The 21,008-nt window shown below is 49.3% G+C and overlaps 7 non-coding genes across 7 annotated transcripts; all 7 read left to right on the top strand.

The window, feature by feature from the left end:
* The first annotated feature begins 653 nt into the window (after positions 1–653).
* Trnaa-agc (transfer RNA alanine (anticodon AGC)) lies at positions 654–727 on the top strand. Its single transcript has one exon. It is a non-coding gene; the product is annotated as a tRNA-Ala (tRNA).
* Positions 728–3,775: 3,048 nt separating this feature from the next.
* Trnaa-agc (transfer RNA alanine (anticodon AGC)) lies at positions 3,776–3,849 on the top strand. Its single transcript has one exon. It is a non-coding gene; the product is annotated as a tRNA-Ala (tRNA).
* A 3,064-nt stretch (positions 3,850–6,913) lies between these two features.
* On the top strand, positions 6,914–6,987 carry Trnaa-agc (transfer RNA alanine (anticodon AGC)). The gene has a single exon. It is a non-coding gene; the product is annotated as a tRNA-Ala (tRNA).
* A 1,504-nt stretch (positions 6,988–8,491) lies between these two features.
* On the top strand, positions 8,492–8,565 carry Trnaa-agc (transfer RNA alanine (anticodon AGC)). Its single transcript has one exon. It is a non-coding gene; the product is annotated as a tRNA-Ala (tRNA).
* Positions 8,566–11,611: 3,046 nt separating this feature from the next.
* On the top strand, positions 11,612–11,685 carry Trnaa-agc (transfer RNA alanine (anticodon AGC)). Its single transcript has one exon. It is a non-coding gene; the product is annotated as a tRNA-Ala (tRNA).
* A 4,606-nt stretch (positions 11,686–16,291) lies between these two features.
* Trnaa-agc (transfer RNA alanine (anticodon AGC)) lies at positions 16,292–16,365 on the top strand. The gene has a single exon. It is a non-coding gene; the product is annotated as a tRNA-Ala (tRNA).
* Positions 16,366–19,444: 3,079 nt separating this feature from the next.
* Trnaa-agc (transfer RNA alanine (anticodon AGC)) lies at positions 19,445–19,521 on the top strand. Its single transcript has one exon. It is a non-coding gene; the product is annotated as a tRNA-Ala (tRNA).
* The last annotated feature ends 1,487 nt before the right edge of the window (positions 19,522–21,008 follow it).

The raw sequence follows: 21,008 nt of genomic DNA on the forward strand, positions 1-21,008 counted from the left end.
ATACCAGAGCATCGAAACTACTTGGAACTCTTGTGTATATGAACGTGTCCGCGCCTTTGTATTCTGGTACCTTCGCCGCTACAAACCAACCAACCATCGTGTCCGTGGACATCAGAGTCGCAAAGAATGGAGAATAGCCAGGCTTGGTCGTGTGTGTAGCTGTAGCTCAGTTGGCAGTTCGTTCGCTTAGCGTGTGAACGGTCTCGGGTTCAAGCCCCGGCTCCTCCATGTTTTGTGGTCAGTGCATGGTAAGTGTTGGTCGCGGCGAACATAAACGCACGCAAGAAGTTGCAAAACCAGCGTCACAGGCTGATATGATGTATACTGTCATAAGGAAAGCAAGATGTAAGTGTGAGGACCGGCTGTTATCGTGGTGTCATCGAGTGCAGATCTGTCTTAGGTATCACGGCTTAACGTCATTGAAGTCTAGAGGTGGACAACACGTTCGTCTTACTCAGAGCGGTGTCTGAACCCTATTTTCGACGTTATGGGTGCCACTTTCATTGTGGCCAACTACGATTCGATACAGAATGCACGAAACCTGAAAGACACCCTCACTGATACATAGAGAGTAGCGTTTGTCTCCGGAATAATGGGAGTGCAAGGGTCTGTGACGTTGATATGACTGTATGTAGCACTACTAGTTATCGGGGGGTGGGCGTAGCTCAGATGGTAGAGCGCTCGCTTAGCGTGCGAGAGGTACTGGGATCGATACCCAGCGCCTCCAGAATTTTTATCACACCTACATGCGCACCTTGCCATGCAAGTGGAATAATTCCCAACCGGCAGAGGTGTGTAGGCAGATACAAGCGAACGATTAGCATCCACAATTGGCGAGCGTGCTTTTATTCGTGCGCAGGAAGCACCCTCCTCCCACACCTACACTTAATTTAGAAACAGTAGAAATGTTCCCATAAGATTCTCAAGCCTAAGTCGGAAAGATCTGCCTTGCGCCGATTTCACGTAAATCCCACTGCACGATCCCATTCTTTGCGTGCAGTCGGCTGCTACTGGTGTTGCTGGTTGTGACGGCTGATAACAGATGCCGTAGCAATCAATTCATGGAGTGAGTTGTATGTTTTGCGATAGTCTGTCTCTGACAAGGAAGCACAGGTGATATAGGTGCGAACACAGGAAGCTTGCAGCCCCTCGCTGCCTGCAGACACAGAGCAGCCACACTAGAAGAGCGGCCTAAGCCGTAGGCGAAATGTGCTCATTCGCTTTGGCGCGACGTCGAACTGTAAATAAGGCTGTCACTAGCGTGAGCGTCGTGTAAAGTCGGAAAAGTCATCTGCATGGGTGATTGCCAAGTTTGGGGAGCGTTTCGTAGTACGATCAGTGCAATGGAGACGCGGAAACTTGTTGTGTCCCAGTGTTTTGCAGTTGGACGACAAGAGGTTTACACACTGAGTTGGCATGAACAATGGAGAGCACAATGGGGCTCGAGATGTGCTTGTTACCTCAGGTGCTGGGTGATTGTCGACAAGGAGTGAAATGGACCAATTTGTGACCGCCCTTTCAATTTAAGACGTTCAAAACAGACGGAATTTGCATTCGTAATACCAGAGCATCGAAACTACTTGGAACTCTTGTGTATATGAACGTGTCCGCGCCTTTGTATTCTGGTACCTTCGCCGCTACAAACCAACCAACCATCGTGTCCGTGCACATCAGAGTCGCAAAGAATGGAGAATAGCCAGGCTTGATCGTGTGTGTAGCTGTCGCTCAGTTGGCAGATCGTTCGCTTAGCGTGTGAACGGTCTCGGGTTCAAGCCCCGGCTCCTCCATGTTTTGTGGTCAGTGCATGGTAAGTGTTGGTCGCGGCGAACATAAACGCACGCAAGAAGTTGCAAAACCAGCGTCACAGACTGATATGATGTATACTGTCATAAGGAGAGCAAGATGTAAGTGTGGGGACCGGCTGTTATGGTGGTGTCATCGAGTGCAGATCTGTCTTAGGTATCACGGCTTAACGTCATTGAAGTCTAGAGGTGGACAACACGTTCGTCTTACTCAGAGCGGTGTCTGAACTCTATTTTCGACGTTATGGGTGCCACTTTCATTGTGGCCAACTACGATTCGATACAGAATGCACGAAACCTGAAAGACACCCTCACTGATACATAGAGAGTAGTGTTTGTCTGCGGAATAATGGGAGTGCAAGGGTCTGTGACGTTGATATGACTGTATGTAGCACTACTAGTTATCGGGGGGGGTGGGCGTAGCTCAGATGGTAGAGCGCTCGCTTAGCGTGCGAGAGGTACTGGGATCTATACCCAGCGCCTCCAGAATTTTTATCACACTTACATGCGCACCTTGCCATGCAAGTGGAATAATTCCCAACCGGCAGAGGTGTGTAGGCAGATACAAGCGAACGATTAGCATCCACAATTGGCGAGCGTGCTTTTATTCGTGCGCAGGAAGCACCCTCCTCCCACACCTACACTTAATTTAGAAACAGTAGAAATGTTCCCATAAGATTCTCAAGCCTACGTCGGAAAGATCTGCCTTGCGCCGATTTCACGTAAATCCCACTGCACGTTCCCATTCTTTGCGTGCAGTCGGCTGCTACTGGTGTTGCTGGTTGTGACTGCTGATAACAGATGCCGTAGCAATCAATTCATGGAGTGAGTTGTATGTTTTGCGATAGTCTGTCTCTGACAAGGAAGCACAGGTGATATAGGTGCGAACACAGGAAGCTTGCAGCCCCTCGCTGCCTGCAGACACAGAGCAGCCACACTAGAAGAGCGGCCTAAGGCGTAGGCGAAATGTGCTCATTCGCTTTGGCGCGACGTCGAACTGTAAATAAGGCTGTCACTAGCGTGAGCGTCGTGTAAAGTCGGAAAAGTCATCTGCATGGGTGATTGCCAAGTTTGGGGAGCGTTTCGTAGTACGATCAGTGCAATGGAGACGCGGAAACTTGTTGTGTCCCAGTGTTTTGCAGTTGGACGACAAGAGGTTTACACACTGAGTTGGCATGAACAATGGAGAGCACAATGGGGCTCGAGATGTGCTTGTTACCTCAGGTGCTGTGTGATTGTCGACAAGGAGTGAAATGGACCAATTTGTGACCGCCCTTTCAATTTAAGACGTTCAAAACAGACGGAATTTGCATTCGTAATACCAGAGCATCGAAACTACTTGGAACTCTTGTGTATATGAACGTGTCCGCGCCTTTGTATTCTGGTACCTTCGCCGCTACAAACGAACCAACCATCGTGTCCGTGCACATCAGAGTCGCAAAGAATGGAGAATAGCCAGGCTTGATCGTGTGTGTAGCTGTCGCTCAGTTGGCAGATCGTTCGCTTAGCGTGTGAACGGTCTCGGGTTCAAGCCCCGGCTCCTCCATGTTTTGTGGTCAGTGCATGGTAAGTGTTGGTCGCGGCGAACATAAACGCACGCAAGAAGTTGCAAAACCAGCGTCACAGAGTGATATGATGTATACTGTCATAATGAGAGCAAGATGTAAGTGTGGGGACGGGCTGTTATGGTGGTGTCATCGAGTGCAGATCTGTCTTAGGTATCACGGCTTAACGTCATTGAAGTCTAGAGGTGGACAACACGTTCGTCTTACTCAGAGCGGTGTCTGAACTCTATTTTCGACGTTATGGGTGCCACTTTCATTGTGGCCAACTACGATTCGATACAGAATGCACGAAACCTGAAAGACACCCTCACTGATACATAGAGAGTAGTGTTTGTCTGCGGAATAATGGGAGTGCAAGGGTCTGTGACGTTGATATGACTGTATGTAGCACTACTAGTTATCGGGGGGGGTGGGCGTAGCTCAGATGGTAGAGCGCTCGCTTAGCGTGCGAGAGGTACTGGGATCGATACCCAGCGCCTCCAGAATTTTTATCACACCTACATGCGCACCTTGCCATGCAAGTGGAATAATTCCCAACCGGCAGAGGTGTGTAGGCAGATACAAGCGAACGATTAGCATCCACAATTGGCGAGCGTGCTTTTATTCGTGCGCAGGAAGCACCCTCCTCCCACACCTACACTTAATTTAGAAACAGTACAAATGTTCCCATAAGATTCTCAAGCCTACGTCGGAAAGATCTGCCTTGCGCCGATTTCACGTAAATCCCACTGCACGTTCCCATTCTTTGCGTGCAGTCGGCTGCTACTGGTGTTGCTGGTTGTGACTGCTGATAACAGATGCCGTAGCAATCAATTCATGGAGTGAGTTGTATGTTTTGCGATAGTCTGTCTCTGACAAGGAAGCACAGGTGATATAGGTGCGAACACAGGAAGCTTGCAGCCCCTCGCTGCCTGCAGACACAGAGCAGCCACACTAGAAGAGCGGCCTAAGCCGTAGGCGAAATGTGCTCATTCGCTTTGGCGCGACGTCGAACTGTAAATAAGGCTGTCACTAGCGTGAGCGTCGTGTAAAGTCGGAAAAGTCATCTGCATGGGTGATTGCCAAGTTTGGGGAGCGTTTCGTAGTACGATCAGTGCAATGGAGACGCGGAAACTTGTTGTGTCCCAGTGTTTTGCAGTTGGACGACAAGAGTTTTGCACACTGAGTTGGCATGAACAATGGAGAGCACAATGGGGCTCGAGATGTGCTTGTTACCTCAGGTGCTGTGTGATTGTCGACAAGGAGTGAAATGGACCAATTTGTGACCGCCCTTTCAATTTAAGACGTTCAAAACAGACGGAATTTGCATTCGTAATACCAGAGCATCGAAACTACTTGGAACTCTTGTGTATATGAACGTGTCCGCGCCTTTGTATTCTGGTACCTTCGCCGCTACAAACGAACCAACCATCGTGTCCGTGCACATCAGAGTCGCAAAGAATGGAGAATAGCCAGGCTTGATCGTGTGTGTAGCTGTCGCTCAGTTGGCAGATCGTTCGCTTAGCGTGTGAACGGTCTCGGGTTCAAGCCCCGGCTCCTCCATGTTTTGTGGTCAGTGCATGGTAAGTGTTGGTCGCGGCGAACATAAACGCACGCAAGAAGTTGCAAAACCAGCGTCACAGACTGATATGATGTATACTGTCATAAGGAGAGCAAGATGTAAGTGTGGGGACGGGCTGTTATGGTGGTGTCATCGAGTGCAGATCTGTCTTAGGTATCACGGCTTAACGTCATTGAAGTCTAGAGGTGGACAACACGTTCGTCTTACTCAGAGCGGTGTCTGAACTCTATTTTCGACGTTATGGGTGCCACTTTCATTGTGGCCAACTACGATTCGATACAGAATGCACGAAACCTGAAAGACACCCTCACTGATACATAGAGAGTAGTGTTTGTCTGCGGAATAATGGGAGTGCAAGGGTCTGTGACGTTGATATGACTGTATGTAGCACTACTAGTTATCGGGGTGGTGGGCGTAGCTCAGATGGTAGAGGTCTCGCTTAGCGTGCGAGAGGTACTGGGATCGATACCCAGCGCCTCCAGAATTTTTATCACACCTACATGCGCACCTTGCCATGCAAGTGGAATAATTCCCAACCGGCAGAGGTGTGTAGGCAGATACAAGCGAACGATTAGCATCCACAATTGGCGAGCGTGCTTTTATTCGTGCGTAGGAAGCACCCTCCTCCCACACCTACACTTAATTTAGAAACAGTACAAATGTTCCCATAAGATTCTCAAGCCTACGTCGGAAAGATCTGCCTTGCGCCGATTTCACGTAAATCCCACTGCACGTTCCCATTCTTTGCGTGCAGTCGGCTGCTACTGGTGTTGCTGGTTGTGACTGCTGATAACAGATGCCGTAGCAATCAATTCATGGAGTGAGTTGTATGTTTTGCGATAGTCTGTCTCTGACAAGGAAGCACAGGTGATATAGGTGCGAACACAGGAAGCTTGCAGCCCCTCGCTGCCAGCAGACACAGAGCAGCCACACTAGAAGAGCGGCCTAAGCCGTAGGCGAAATGTGCTCATTCGCTTTGGCGCGACGTCGAACTGTAAATAAGGTTGTCACTAGCGTGAGCGTCGTGTAAAGTCGGAAAAGTCATCTGCATGCGTGATTGCCAAGTTTGGGGAGCGTTTCGTAGTACGATCAGTGCAATGGAGACGCGGAAACTTGTTGTGTCCCAGTGTTTTGCAGTTGGACGACAAGAGTTTTACACAGTAGCAAAGAGCGAGGCACTGAGTTGGCATGAACAATGGAGAGCACAATGGGGCTCGAGATGTGCTTGTTACCTCAGGTGCTGTGTGATTGTCGACAAGGAGTGAAATGGACCAATTTGTGACCGCCCTTTCAATTTAAGACGTTCAAAACAGACGGAATTTGCATTCGTAATACCAGAGCATCGAAACTACTTGGAACTCTTGTGTATATGAACGTGTCCGCGCCTTTGTATTCTGGTACCTTCGCCGCTACAAACCAACCAACCATCGTGTCCGTGCACATCAGAGTCGCAAAGAATGGAGAATAGCCAGGCTTGATCGTGTGTGTAGCTGTCGCTCAGTTGGCAGATCGTTCGCTTAGCGTGTGAACGATCTCGGGTTCAAGCCCCGGCTCCTCCATGTTTTGTGGTCAGTGCATGGTAAGTGTTGGTCGCGGCGAACATAAACGCACGCAAGAAGTTGCAAAACCAGCGTCACAGACTGATATGATGTATACTGTCATAAGGAGAGCAAGATGTAAGTGTGGGGACCGGCTGTTATGGTGGTGTCATCGAGTGCAGATCTGTCTTAGGTATCACGGCTTAACGTCATTGAAGTCTAGAGGTGGACAACACGTTCGTCTTACTCAGAGCGGTGTGTGAACTCTATTTTCGACGTTATGGGTGCCACTTTCATTGTGGCCAACTACGATTAGATACAGAATGCACGAAACCTGAAAGACACCCTCACTGATACATAGAGAGTAGTGTTTGTCTGCGGAATAATGGGAGTGCAAGGGTCTGTGACGTTGATATGACTGTATGTAGCACTACTAGTTATCGGGGGGGTGGGCGTAGCTCAGATGGTAGAGCGCTCGCTTAGCGTGCGAGAGGTACTGGGATCGATACCCAGCGCCTCCAGAATTTTTATCACACCTACATGCGCACCTTGCCATGCAAGTGGAATAATTCCCAACCGGCAGAGGTGTGTAGGCAGATACAAGCGAACGATTAGCATCCACAATTGGCGAGCGTGCTTTTATTCGTGTGTAGGAAGCACCCTCCTACCACACCTACACTTAATTTAGAAACAGTACAAATGTACCCATAAGATTCTCAAGCATACGTCGGAAAGATCTGCCTTGCGCCGATTTCACGTAAATCCCACTGCACGTTCCCATTCTTTGCGTGCAGTCGGCTGCTACTGGTGTTGCTGGTTGTGACTGCTGATAACAGATGCCGTAGCAATCAATTCATGGAGTGAGTTGTATGTTTTGCGATAGTCTGTCTCTGACAAGGAAGCACAGGTGATATAGTTGCGAACACAGGAAGCTTGCAGCCCCTCGCTGCCTGCAGACACAGAGCAGCCACACTAGAAGAGCGGCCTAAGGCGTAGGCGAAATGTGCTCATTCGCTTTGGCGCGACGTCGAACTGTAAATAAGGCTGTCACTAGCGTGAGCGTCGTGTAAAGTCGGAAAAGTCATCTGCATGGGTGATTGCCAAGTTTGGGGAGCGTTTCGTAGTACGATCAGTGCAATGGAGACGCGGAAACTTGTTGTGTCCCAGTGTTTTGCAGTTGGACGACAAGAGTTTTACACAGTAGCAAAGAGCGAGGCACTGAGTTGGCATGAACAATGGAGAGCACAATGGGGCTCGAGATGTGCTTGTTACCTCAGGTGCTGTGTGATTGTCGACAAGGAGTGAAATGGACCAATTTGTGACCGCCCTTTCAATTTAAGACGTTCAAAACAGACGGAATTTGCATTCGTAATACCAGAGCATCGAAACTACTTGGAACTCTTGTGTATATGAACGTGTCCGCGCCTTTGTATTCTGGTACCTTCGCCGCTACAAACCAACCAACCATCGTGTCCGTGCACATCAGAGTCGCAAAGATTGGAGAATAGCCAGGCTTGGTCGTGTGTGTAGCTGTAGCTCAGTTGGCAGATCGTTCGCTTAGCGTGTGAACGGTCTCGGGTTCAAGCCCCGGCTCCTCCATGTTTTGTGGTCAGTGCATGGTAAGTGTTGGTCGCGGCGAACATAAACGCACGCAAGAAGTTGCAAAACCAGCGTCACAGACTGATATGATGTATACTGTCATAAGGAGAGCAAGATGTAAGTGTGGGGACCGGCTGGTATCGTGGTGTCATCGAGTGCAGATCTGTCTTAGGTATCACGGCTTAACGTCATTGAAGTCTAGAGGTGGACAACACGTTCGTCATACTCAGAGCGGTGTCTGAACTCTATTTTCGACGTTATGGGTGCCACTTTCATTGTGGCCAACTACGATTCGATACAGACTGCACGAAACCTGAAAGACACCCTCACTGATACATAGAGAGTAGTGTTTGTCTGCGGAATAATGGGAGTGCAAGGGTCTGTGACGTTGATATGACTGTATGTAGCACTACTAGTTATCGGGGGGGTGGGCGTAGCTCAGATGGTAGAGCGCTCGCTTAGCGTGCGAGAGGTACTGGGATCGATACCCAGCGCCTCCAGAATTTTTATCACACCTACATGCGCACCTTGCCATGCAAGTGGAATAATTCCCAACCGGCAGAGGTGTGTAGGCAGATACAAGCGAACGATTAGCATCCACAATTGGCGAGCGTGCTTTTATTCGTGTGTAGGAAGCACCCTCCTACCACACCTACACTTAATTTAGAAACAGTACAAATGTTCCCATAAGATTCTCAAGCATACGTCGGAAAGATCTGCCTTGCGCCGATTTCACGTAAATCCCACTGCACGTTCCCATTCTTTGCGTGCAGTCGGCTGCTACTGGTGTTGCTGGTTGTGACTGCTGATAACAGATGCCGTAGCAATCAATTCATGGAGTGAGTTGTATGTTTTGCGATAGTCTGTCTCTGACAAGGAAGCACAGGTGATATAGGTGCGAACACAGGAAGCTTGCAGCCCCTCGCTGCCTGCAGACACAGAGCAGCCACACTAGAAGAGCGGCCTAAGCTGTAGGCGAAATGTGCTCATTCGCTTTGGCGCGACGTCGAACTGTAAATAAGGCTGTCACTAGCGTGAGCGTCGTGTAAAGTCGGAAAAGTCATCTGCATGGGTGACTGCCAAGTTTGGGGAGCGTTTCGTAGTACGATCAGTGCAATGGAGACGCGGAAACTTGTTGTGTCCCAGTGTTTTGCAGTTGGACGACAAGAGGTTTACACACTGAGTTGGCATGAACAATGGAGAGCACAATGGGGCTCGAGATGTGCTTGTTACCTCAGGTACTGTGTGATTGTCGACAAGGAGTGAAATGGACCAATTTGTGACCGCCCTTTCAATTTAAGACGTTCAAAACAGACGGAATTTGCATTCGTAATACCAGAGCATCGAAACTACTTGGAACTCTTGTGTATATGAACGTGTCCGCGCCTTTGTATTCTGGTACCTTCGCCGCTACAAACCAACCAACCATCGTGTCCGTGCACATCAGAGTCGCAAAGAATGGAGAATAGCCAGGCTTGGTCGCGTGTGTAGCTGTAGCTCAGTTGGCAGTTCGTTCGCTTAGCGTGTGAACGGTCTCGGGTTCAAGCCCCGGCTCCTCCATGTTTTGTGGTCAGTGCATGGTAAGTGTTGGTCGCGGCGAACATAAACGCACGCAAGAAGTTGCAAAACCAGCGTCACAGACTGATATGATGTATACTGTCATAAGGAGAGCAAGATGTAAGTGTGGGGACCGGCTGTTATGGTGGTGTCATCGAGTGCAGATCTGTCTTAGGTATCACGGCTTAACGTCATTGAAGTCTAGAGGTGGACAACACGTTCGTCTTACTCAGAGCGGTGTGTGAACTCTATTTTCGACGTTATGGGTGCCACTTTCATTGTGGCCAACTACGATTCGATACAGAATGCACGAAACCTGAAAGACACCCTCACTGATACATAGAGTGTAGCGTTTGTCTGCGGAATAATGGGAGTGCAAGGGTCTGTGACGTTGATATGACTGTATGTAGCACTACTAGTTATCGGGGGGGTGGGCGTAGCTCAGATGGTAGAGCGCTCGCTTAGCGTGCGAGAGGTACTAGGATCGATACCCAGCGCCTCCTGAATTTTTATCACACCTACATGCGCACCTTGCCATGCAAGTGGAATAATTCCCAACCGGCAGAGGTGTGTAGGCAGATACAAGCGAACGATTAGCATCCACAATTGGCGAGCGTGCTTTTATTCGTGTGCAGGAAGCACCCTCCTCCCACACCTACACTTAATTTAGAAACAGTACAAATGTTCCCATAGGATTCTCAAGCCTAAGTCGGAAAGATCTGCCTTGCGCCGATTTTACGTAAATCCCACTGCACGTTCCCATTCTTTGCGTGCAGTCGGCTGCTACTGGTGTTGCTCGTTGTGACTGCTGATAACAGATGCCGTAGCAATCAATTCATGGAGTGAGTTGTATGTTTTGCGATAGTCTGTCTCTGACAAGGAAGCACAGGTGATATAGGTGCGAACACAGGAAGCTTGCAGCCCCTCGCTGCCTGCAGACACAGAGCAGCCACACTAGAAGAGCGGCCTAAGCCGTAGGCGAAATGTGCTCATTCGCTTTGGCGCGACGTCGAACTGTAAATAAGGCTGTCACTAGCGTGAGCGTCGTGTAAAGTCGGAAAAGTCATCTGCATGGGTGATTGCCAAGTTTGGGGAGCGTTTCGTAGTACGATCAGTGCAATGGAGACGCGGAAACTTGTTGTGTCCCAGTGTTTTGCAGTTGGACGACAAGAGTTTTACACACTGAGTTGGCATTAACAATGGAGAGCACAATGGGGCTCGAGATGTGCTTGTTACCTCAGGTGCTGTGTGATTGTCGACAAGGAGTGAAATGGACCAATTTGTGACCGCCCTTTCAATTTAAGACGTTCAAAACAGACGGAATTTGCATTCGTAATACCAGAGCATCGAAACTACTTGGAACTCTTGTGTATATGAACGTGTCCGCGCCTTTGTATTCTGGTACCTTCGCCGCTACAAACGAACCAACCATCGTGTCCGTGCACATCAGAGTCGCAAAGAATGGAGAATAGCCAGGCTTGATCGTGTGTGTAGCTGTCGCTCAGTTGGCAGATCGTTCGCTTAGCGTGTGAACGGTCTCGGGTTCAAGCCCCGGCTCCTCCATGTTTTGTGGTCAGTGCATGGTAAGTGTTGGTCCCGGCGAACATAAACGCACGCAAGAAGTTGCAAAACCAGCGTCACAGACTGATATGATGTATACTGTCATAAGGAGAGCAAGATGTAAGTGTGGGGACCGGCTGTTATGGTGGTGTCATCGAGTGCAGATCTGTCTTAGGTATCACGGCTTAACGTCATTGAAGTCTAGAGGTGGACAACACGTTCGTCTTACTCAGAGCGGTGTCTGAACTCTATTTTCGACGTTATGGGTGCCACTTTCATTGTGGCCAACTACGATTCGATACAGAATGCACGAAACCTGAAAGACACCCTCACTGATACATAGAGAGTAGTGTTTGTCTGCGGAATAATGGGAGTGCAAGGGTCTGTGACGTTGATATGACTGTATGTAGCACTACTAGTTATCGGGGGGGTGGGCGTAGCTCAGATGGTAGAGCGCTCGCTTAGCGTGCGAGAGGTACTGGGATCGATACCCAGCGCCTCCAGAATTTTTATCACACCTACATGCGCACCTTGCCATGCAAGTGGAATAATTCCCAACCGGCAGAGGTGTGTAGGCAGATACAAGCGAACGATTAGCATCCACAATTGGCGAGCGTGCTTTTATTCGTGTGTAGGAAGCACCCTCCTACCACACCTACACTTAATTTAGAAACAGTACAAATGTTCCCATAAGATTCTCAAGCATACGTCGGAAAGATCTGCCTTGCGCCGATTTCACGTAAATCCCACTGCACGTTCCCATTCTTTGCGTGCAGTCGGCTGCTACTGGTGTTGCTGGTTGTGACTGCTGATAACAGATGCCGTAGCAATCAATTCATGGAGTGAGTTGTATGTTTTGCGATAGTCTGTCTCTGACAAGGAAGCACAGGTGATATAGGTGCGAACACAGGAAGCTTGCAGCCCCTCGCTGCCTGCAGACACAGAGCAGCCACACTAGAAGAGCGGCCTAAGCTGTAGGCGAAATGTGCTCATTCGCTTTGGCGCGACGTCGAACTGTAAATAAGGCTGTCACTAGCGTGAGCGTCGTGTAAAGTCGGAAAAGTCATCTGCATGGGTGACTGCCAAGTTTGGGGAGCGTTTCGTAGTACGATCAGTGCAATGGAGACGCGGAAACTTGTTGTGTCCCAGTGTTTTGCAGTTGGACGACAAGAGGTTTACACACTGAGTTGGCATGAACAATGGAGAGCACAATGGGGCTCGAGATGTGCTTGTTACCTCAGGTACTGTGTGATTGTCGACAAGGAGTGAAATGGACCAATTTGTGACCGCCCTTTCAATTTAAGACGTTCAAAACAGACGGAATTTGCATTCGTAATACCAGACACTAGATCGCGTGTTGAACTCTTGTGTATATGAACGTGTCCGCGCCTTTGTATTCTGGTACCTTCGCCGCTACAAACCAACCAACCATCGTGTCCGTGCACATCAGAGTCGCAAAGAATGGAGAATAGCCAGGCTTGGTCGCGTGTGTAGCTGTAGCTCAGTTGGCAGTTCGTTCGCTTAGCGTGTGAACGGTCTCGGGTTCAAGCCCCGGCTCCTCCATGTTTTGTGGTCAGTGCATGGTAAGTGTTAGTCGCGGCGAACATAAACGCACGCAAGAAGTTGCAAAACCAGCGTCACAGACTGATATGATGTATACTGTCATAAGGAGAGCAAGATGTAAGTGTGGGGACCGGCTGTTATGGTGGTGTCATCGAGTGCAGATCTGTCTTAGGTATCACGGCTTAACGTCATTGAAGTCTAGAGGTGGACAACACGTTCGTCTTACTCAGAGCGGTGTGTGAACTCTATTTTCGACGTTATGGGTGCCACTTTCATTGTGGCCAACTACGATTCGATACAGAATGCACGAAACCTGAAAGACACCCTCACTGATACATAGAGTGTAGCGTTTGTCTGCGGAATAATGGGAGTGCAAGGGTCTGTGACGTTGATATGACTGTATGTAGCACTACTAGTTATCGGGGGGGTGGGCGTAGCTCAGATGGTAGAGCGCTCGCTTAGCGTGCGAGAGGTACTAGGATCGATACCCAGCGCCTCCTGAATTTTTATCACACCTACATGCGCACCTTGCCATGCAAGTGGAATAATTCCCAACCGGCAGAGGTGTGTAGGCAGATACAAGCGAACGATTAGCATCCACAATTGGCGAGCGTGCTTTTATTCGTGTGCAGGAAGCACCCTCCTCCCACACCTACACTTAATTTAGAAACAGTACAAATGTTCCCATAGGATTCTCAAGCCTAAGTCGGAAAGATCTGCCTTGCGCCGATTTTACGTAAATCCCACTGCACGTTCCCATTCTTTGCGTGCAGTCGGCTGCTACTGGTGTTGCTCGTTGTGACTGCTGATAACAGATGCCGTAGCAATCAATTCATGGAGTGAGTTGTATGTTTTGCGATAGTCTGTCTCTGACAAGGAAGCACAGGTGATATAGGTGCGAACACAGGAAGCTTGCAGCCCCTCGCTGCCTGCAGACACAGAGCAGCCACACTAGAAGAGCGGCCTAAGCCGTAGGCGAAATGTGCTCATTCGCTTTGGCGCGACGTCGAACTGTAAATAAGGCTGTCACTAGCGTGAGCGTCGTGTAAAGTCGGAAAAGTCATCTGCATGGGTGATTGCCAAGTTTGGGGAGCGTTTCGTAGTACGATCAGTGCAATGGAGACGCGGAAACTTGTTGTGTCCCAGTGTTTTGCAGTTGGACGACAAGAGTTTTACACACTGAGTTGGCATTAACAATGGAGAGCACAATGGGGCTCGAGATGTGCTTGTTACCTCAGGTGCTGTGTGATTGTCGACAAGGAGTGAAATGGACCAATTTGTGACCGCCCTTTCAATTTAAGACGTTCAAAACAGACGGAATTTGCATTCGTAATACCAGAGCATCGAAACTACTTGGAACTCTTGTGTATATGAACGTGTCCGCGCCTTTGTATTCTGGTACCTTCGCCGCTACAAACCAACCAACCATCGTGTCCGTGCACATCAGAGTCGCAAAGAATGGAGAATAGCCAGGCTTGATCGTGTGTGTAGCTGTCGCTCAGTTGGCAGATCGTTCGCTTAGCGTGTGAACGGTCTCGGGTTCAAGCCCCGGCTCCTCCATGTTTTGTGGTCAGTGCATGGTAAGTGTTGGTCCCGGCGAACATAAACGCACGCAAGAAGTTGCAAAACCAGCGTCACAGACTGATATGATGTATACTGTCATAAGGAGAGCAAGATGTAAGTGTGGGGACCGGCTGTTATGGTGGTGTCATCGAGTGCAGATCTGTCTTAGGTATCACGGCTTAACGTCATTGAAGTCTAGAGGTGGACAACACGTTCGTCTTACTCAGAGCGGTGTCTGAACTCTATTTTCGACGTTATGGGTGCCACTTTCATTGTGGCCAACTACGATTCGATACAGAATGCACGAAACCTGAAAGACACCCTCACTGATACATAGAGAGTAGTGTTTGTCTGCGGAATAATGGGAGTGCAAGGGTCTGTGACGTTGATATGACTGTATGTAGCACTACTAGTTATCGGGGGAGTGGGCGTAGCTCAGATGGTAGAGCGCTCGCTTAGCGTGCGAGAGGTATTGGGATCGATACCCAGCGCCTCCAGAATTTTTATCACACCTACATGCGCACCTTGCCATGCAAGTGGAATAATTCCCCACCGGCAGAGGTGTGTAGGCAGATACAAGCGAACGATTAGCATCCACAATTGGCGAGCGTGCTTTTATTCGTGCGCAGGAAGCACCCACCTCCCACACCTACACTTAATTTAGAAACAGTACAAATGTTCCCATAAGATTCTCAAGCCTACGTCGGAAAGATCTGCCTTGCGCCGATTTCACGTAAATCCCACTGCACGTTCCCATTCTTTGCTTGCAGTCGGCTGCTACTGGTGTTGCTCGTTGTGACTGCTGATAACAGATGCCGTAGCAATCAATTCATGGAGTGAGTTGTATGTTTTGCGATAGTCTGTCTCTGACAAGGAAGCACAGGTGATATAGGTGCGAACACAGGAAGCTTGCAGACCCTCGCTGCCTGCAGACACAGAGCAGCCACACTAGAAGAGCGGCCTAAGCCGTAGGCGAAATGTGCTCATTCGCTTTGGCGCGACGTCGAACTGTAAATAAGGCTGTCACTAGCGTGAGCGTCGTGTAAAGTCGGAAAAGTCATCTGCATGGGTGATTGCCAAGTTTGCGGAGCGTTTCGTAGTACGATCAGTGCAATGGAGAGGCGGAAACTTGTTGTGTCCCAGTGTTTTGCAGTTGGACGACAAGAGTTTTACACACTGAGTTGGCATGAACAATGGAGAGCACAATGGGGCTCGAGATGTGCTTGTTACCTCAGGTGCTGTGTGATTGTCGACAAGGAGTGAAATGGACCAATTTGTGACCGGCCTTTTCAATTTAAGACGTTCAAAACAGACGGAATTTGCATTCGTAATACCAGAGCATCGAAACTACTTGGAACTCTTGTGTGTATGAACGTGTCCGCGCCTTTGTATTCTGGTACCTTCGCCGCTACAAACCAACCAACCATCGTGTCCGTGCACATCAGAGTCGCAAAGAATGGAGAATAGCCAGGCTTGATCGTGTGTGTAGCTGTCGCTCAGTTGGCAGATCGTTCGCTTAGCGTGTGAACGGTCTCGGGTTCAAGCCCCGGCTCCTCCATGTTTTGTGGTCAGTGCATGGTAAGTGTTGGTCGCGGCGAACATAAACGCACGCAAGAAGTTGCAAAACCAGCGTCACAGACTGATATGATGTATACTGTCATAAGGAGAGCAAGATGTAAGTGTGGGGACCGGCTGTTATCGTGGTGTCATCGAGTGCAGATCTGTCTTAGGTATCACGGCTTAACGTCATTGAAGTCTAGAGGTGGACACCACGTTCGTCTTACTCAGAGCGGTGTCTGAACTCTATTTTCGACGTTATGGGTGCCACTTTCATTGTGGCCAACTACGATTCGATACAGAATGCACGAAACCTGAAAGACACCCTCACTGATACATAGAGAGTAGCGTTTGTCTCCGGAATAATGGGAGTGCAAGGGTCTGTGACGTTGATATGACTGTATGTAGCACTACTAGTTATCGGGGGGTGGGCGTAGCTCAGATGGTAGAGCGCTCGCTTAGCGTGCGAGAGGTACTGGGATCGATACCCAGCGCCTCCAGAATTTTTATCACACCTACATGCGCACCTTGCCATGCAAGTGGAATAATTCCCAACCGGCAGAGGTGTGTAGGCAGATACAAGCGAACGATTAGCATCCACAATTGGCGAGCGTGCTTTTATTCGTGCGCAGGAAGCACCCTCCTCCCACACCTACACTTAATTTAGAAACAGTACAAATGTTCCCATAAGATTCTCAAGCCTACGTCGGAAAGATCTGCCTTGCGCCGATTTCACGTAAATCCCACTGCACGTTCCCATTCTTTGCGTGCAGTCGGCTGCTACTGGTGTTGCTCGTTGTGACTGCTGATAACAGATGCCGTAGCAATCAATTCATGGAGTGAGTTGTATGTTTTGCGATAGTCTGTCTCTGACAAGGAAGCACAGGTGATATAGGTGCGAACACAGGAAGCTTGCAGCCCCTCGCTGCCTGCAGACACAGAGCAGCCACACTAGAAGAGCGGCCTAAGCCGTAGGCGAAATGTGCTCATTCGCTTTGGCGCGACGTCGAACTGTAAATAAGGCTGTCACTAGCGTGAGCGTCGTGTAAAGTCGGAAAAGTCATCTGCATGCGTGATTGCCAAGTTTGGGGAGCGTTTCGTAGTACGATCAGTGCAATGGAGACGCGGAAACTTGTTGTGTCCCAGTGTTTTGCAGTTGGACGACAAGAGTTTTACACAGTAGCAAAGAGCGAGGCACTGAGTTGGCATGAACAATGGAGAGCACAATGGGGCTCGAGATGTGCTTGTTACCTCAGGTGCTGTGTGATTGTCGACAAGGAGTGAAATGGACCAATTTGTGACCGCCCTTTCAATTTAAGACGTTGAAAACAGACGGAATTTGCATTCGTAATACCAGAGCATCGAAACTACTTGGAACTCTTGTGTATATGAACGTGTCCGCGCCTTTGTATTCTGGTACCTTCGCCGCTACAAACGAACCAACCATCGTGTCCGTGCACATCAGAGTCGCAAAGAATGGAGAATAGCCAGGCTTGATCGTGTGTGTAGCTGTCGCTCAGTTGGCAGATCGTTCGCTTAGCGTGTGAACGGTCTCGGGTTCAAGCCCCGGCTCCTCCATGTTTCGTGGTCAGTGCATGGTAAGTGTTGGTCGCGGCGAACATAAACGCACGCAAGAAGTTGCAAAACCAGCGTCACAGACTGATATGATGTATACTGTCGTAAGGAGAGCAAGATGTAAGTGTGGGGACCGGCTGTTATCGTGGTGTCATCGAGTGCAGATCTGTCTTAGGTATCACGGCTTAACGTCATTGAAGTCTAGAGGTGGACAACACGTTCGTCTTACTCAGAGCGGTGTCTGAACTCTATTTTCGACGTTATGGGTGCCACTTTCATTGTGGCCAACTACGATTCGATACAGAATGCACGAAACCTGAAAGACACCCTCACTGATACATAGAGAGTAGTGTTTGTCTGCGGAATAATGGGAGTGCAAAGGTCTGTGACGTTGATATGACTGTAAGTAGCACTACTAGTTATCGGGGGGGTGGGCGTAGCTCACATGGTAGAGCGCTGGCTTAGCGTGCGAGAGGTACTGGGATCGATACCCAGCGCCTCCAGAATTTTTATCACACCTACATGCGCACCTTGCCATGCAAGTGGAATAATTCCCAACCGGCAGAGGTGTGTAGGCAGATACAAGCGAACGATTAGCATCCACAATTGGCGAGTGTGCTTTTATTCGTGTGTAGGAAGCACCCTCCTCCCACACCTACACTTAATTTAGAAACAGTACAAATGTTCCCATAAGATTCTCAAGCCTACGTCGGAAAGATCTGCCTTGCGCCGATTTCACGTAAATCCCACTGCACGTTCCCATTCTTTGCGTGCAGTCGGCTGCTACTGGTGTTGCTGGTTGTGACTGCTGATAACAGATGCCGTAGCAATCAATTCATGGAGTGAGTTGTATGTTTTGCGATAGTCTGTCTCTGACAAGGAAGCACAGGTGATATAGGTGCGAACACAGGAAGCTTGCAGCCCCTCGCTGCCTGCAGACACAGAGCAGCCACACTAGAAGAGCGGCCTAAGCTGTAGGCGAAATGTGCTCATTCGCTTTGGCGCGACGTCGAACTGTAAATAAGGCTGTCACTAGCGTGAGCGTCGTGTAAAGTCGGAAAAGTCATCTGCATGCGTGATTGCCAAGTTTGGGGAGCGTTTCGTAGTACGATCAGTGCAATGGAGACGCGGAAACTTGTTGTGTCCCAGTGTTTTGCAGTTGGACGACAAGAGTTTTACACAGTAGCAAAGAGCGAGGCACTGAGTTGGCATGAACAATGGAGAGCACAATGGGGCTCGAGATGTGCTTGTTACCTCAGGTGCTGTGTGATTGTCGACAAGGAGTGAAATGGACCAATTTGTGACCGCCCTTTCAATTTAAGACGTTCAAAACAGACGGAATTTGCATTCGTAATACCAGAGCATCGAAACTACTTGGAACTCTTGTGTATATGAACGTGTCCGCGCCTTTGTATTCTGGTACCTTCGCCGCTACAAACCAGCCAACCATCGTGTCCGTGCACATCAGAGTCGCAAAGAATGGAGAATAGCCAGGCTTGGTCGTGTGTGTAGCTGTAGCTCAGTTGGCAGATCGTTCGCTTAGCGTGTGAACGGTCTCGGGTTCAAGCCCCGGCTCCTCCATGTTTTGTGGTCAGTGCATGGTAAGTGTTGGTCGCGGCGAACATAAACGCACGCAAGAAGTTGCAAAACCAGCGTCACAGACTGATATGATGTATACTGTCATAAGGAGAGCAAGATGTAAGTGTGGGGACCGGCTATTATGGTGGTGTCATCGAGTGCAGATCTGTCTTAGGTATCACGGCTTAACGTCATTGAAGTCTAGAGGTGGACACCACGTTCGTCTTACTCAGAGCGGTGTCTGAACTCTATTTTCGACGTTATGGGTGCCACTTTCATTGTGGCCAACTACGATTCGATACAGAATGCACGAAACCTGAAAGACACCCTCACTGATACATAGAGAGTAGTGTTTGTCTGCGGAATAATGGGAGTGCAAGGGTCTGTGACGTTGATATGACTGTATGTAGCACTACTAGTTATTGGGGGGTTGGGCGTAGCTCAGATGGTAGAGCGCTCGCTTAGCGTGCGAGAGGTACTGGGATCGATACCCAGCGCCTCCAGAATTTTTATCACACCTACATGCGCACCTTGCCATGCAAGTGGAATAATTCCCAACCGGCAGAGGTGTGTAGGCAGATACAAGCGAACGATTAGCATCCACAATTGGCGAGCGTGCTTTTATTCGTGCGCAGGAAGCACCCTCCTCCCACACCTACACTTAATTTAGAAACAGTACAAATGTTCCCATAAGATTCTCAAGCCTACGTCGGAAAGATCTGCCTTGCGCCGATTTCACGTAACTCCCACTGCACGTTCCCATTCTTTGCGTGCAGTCGGCTGCTACTGGTGTTGCTGGTTGTGACTGCTGATAACAGATGCCGTAGCAATCAATTCATGGAGTGAGTTGTATGTTTTGCGATAGTCTGTCTCTGACAAGGAAGCACAGGTGATATAGGTGCGAACACAGGAAGCTTGCAGCCCCTCGCTGCCTGCAGACACAGAGCAGCCACACTAGAAGAGCGGCCTAAGCCGTAGGCGAAATGTGCTCATTCGCTTTGGCGCGACGTCGAACTGTAAATAAGGCTGTCACTAGCGTGAGCGTCGTGTAAAGTCGGAAAAGTCATCTGCATGGGTGATTGCCAAGTTTGGGGAGCGTTTCGTAGTACGATCAGTGCAATGGAGACGCGGAAACTTGTTGTGTCCCAGTGTTTTGCAGTTGGACGACAAGAGTTTTACACACTGAGTTGGCATGAACAATGGAGAGCACAATGGGGCTCGAGATGTGCTTGTTACCTCAGGTGCTGTGTGATTGTCGACAAGGAGTGAAATGGACCAATTTGTGACCGCCCTTTCAATTTAAGACGTTCAAAACAGACGGAATTTGCATTCGTAATACCAGAGCATCGAAACTACTTGGAACTCTTGTGTATATGAACGTGTCCGCGCCTTTGTATTCTGGTACCTTCGCCGCTACAAACGAACCAACCGTCGTGTCCGTGCACATCAGAGTCGCAAAGAATGGAGAATAGCCAGGCTTGATCGTGTGTGTAGCTGTCGCTCAGTTGGCAGATCGTTCGCTTAGCGTGTGAACGGTCTCGGGTTCAAGCCCCGGCTCCTCCATGTTTTGTGGTCAGTGCATGGTAAGTGTTGGTCGCGGCGAACATAAACGCACGCAAGAAGTTGCAAAACCAGCGTCACAGACTGATATGATGTATACTGTCATAAGGAGAGCAAGATGTAAGTGTGGGGACCGGCTGTTATGGTGGTGTCATCGAGTGCAGATTTGTCTTAGGTATCACGGCTTAACGTCATTGAAGTCTAGAGGTGGACACCACGTTCGTCTTACTCAGAGCGGTGTCTGTACTCTATTTTCGACGTTATGGGTGCCACTTTCATTGTGGCCAACTACGATTCGATACAGAATGCACGAAACCTGAAAGACACCCTCACTGATACATAGAGAGTAGTGTTTGTCTGCGGAATAATGGGAGTGCAAGGGTCTGTGACGTTGATATGACTGTATGTAGCACTACTAGTTATTGGGGGG

This window comes from Schistocerca gregaria, unplaced genomic scaffold, assembly GCF_023897955.1.
Source record: "Schistocerca gregaria isolate iqSchGreg1 unplaced genomic scaffold, iqSchGreg1.2 ptg000156l, whole genome shotgun sequence".
Taxonomy (NCBI): domain Eukaryota; kingdom Metazoa; phylum Arthropoda; class Insecta; order Orthoptera; family Acrididae; genus Schistocerca; species Schistocerca gregaria.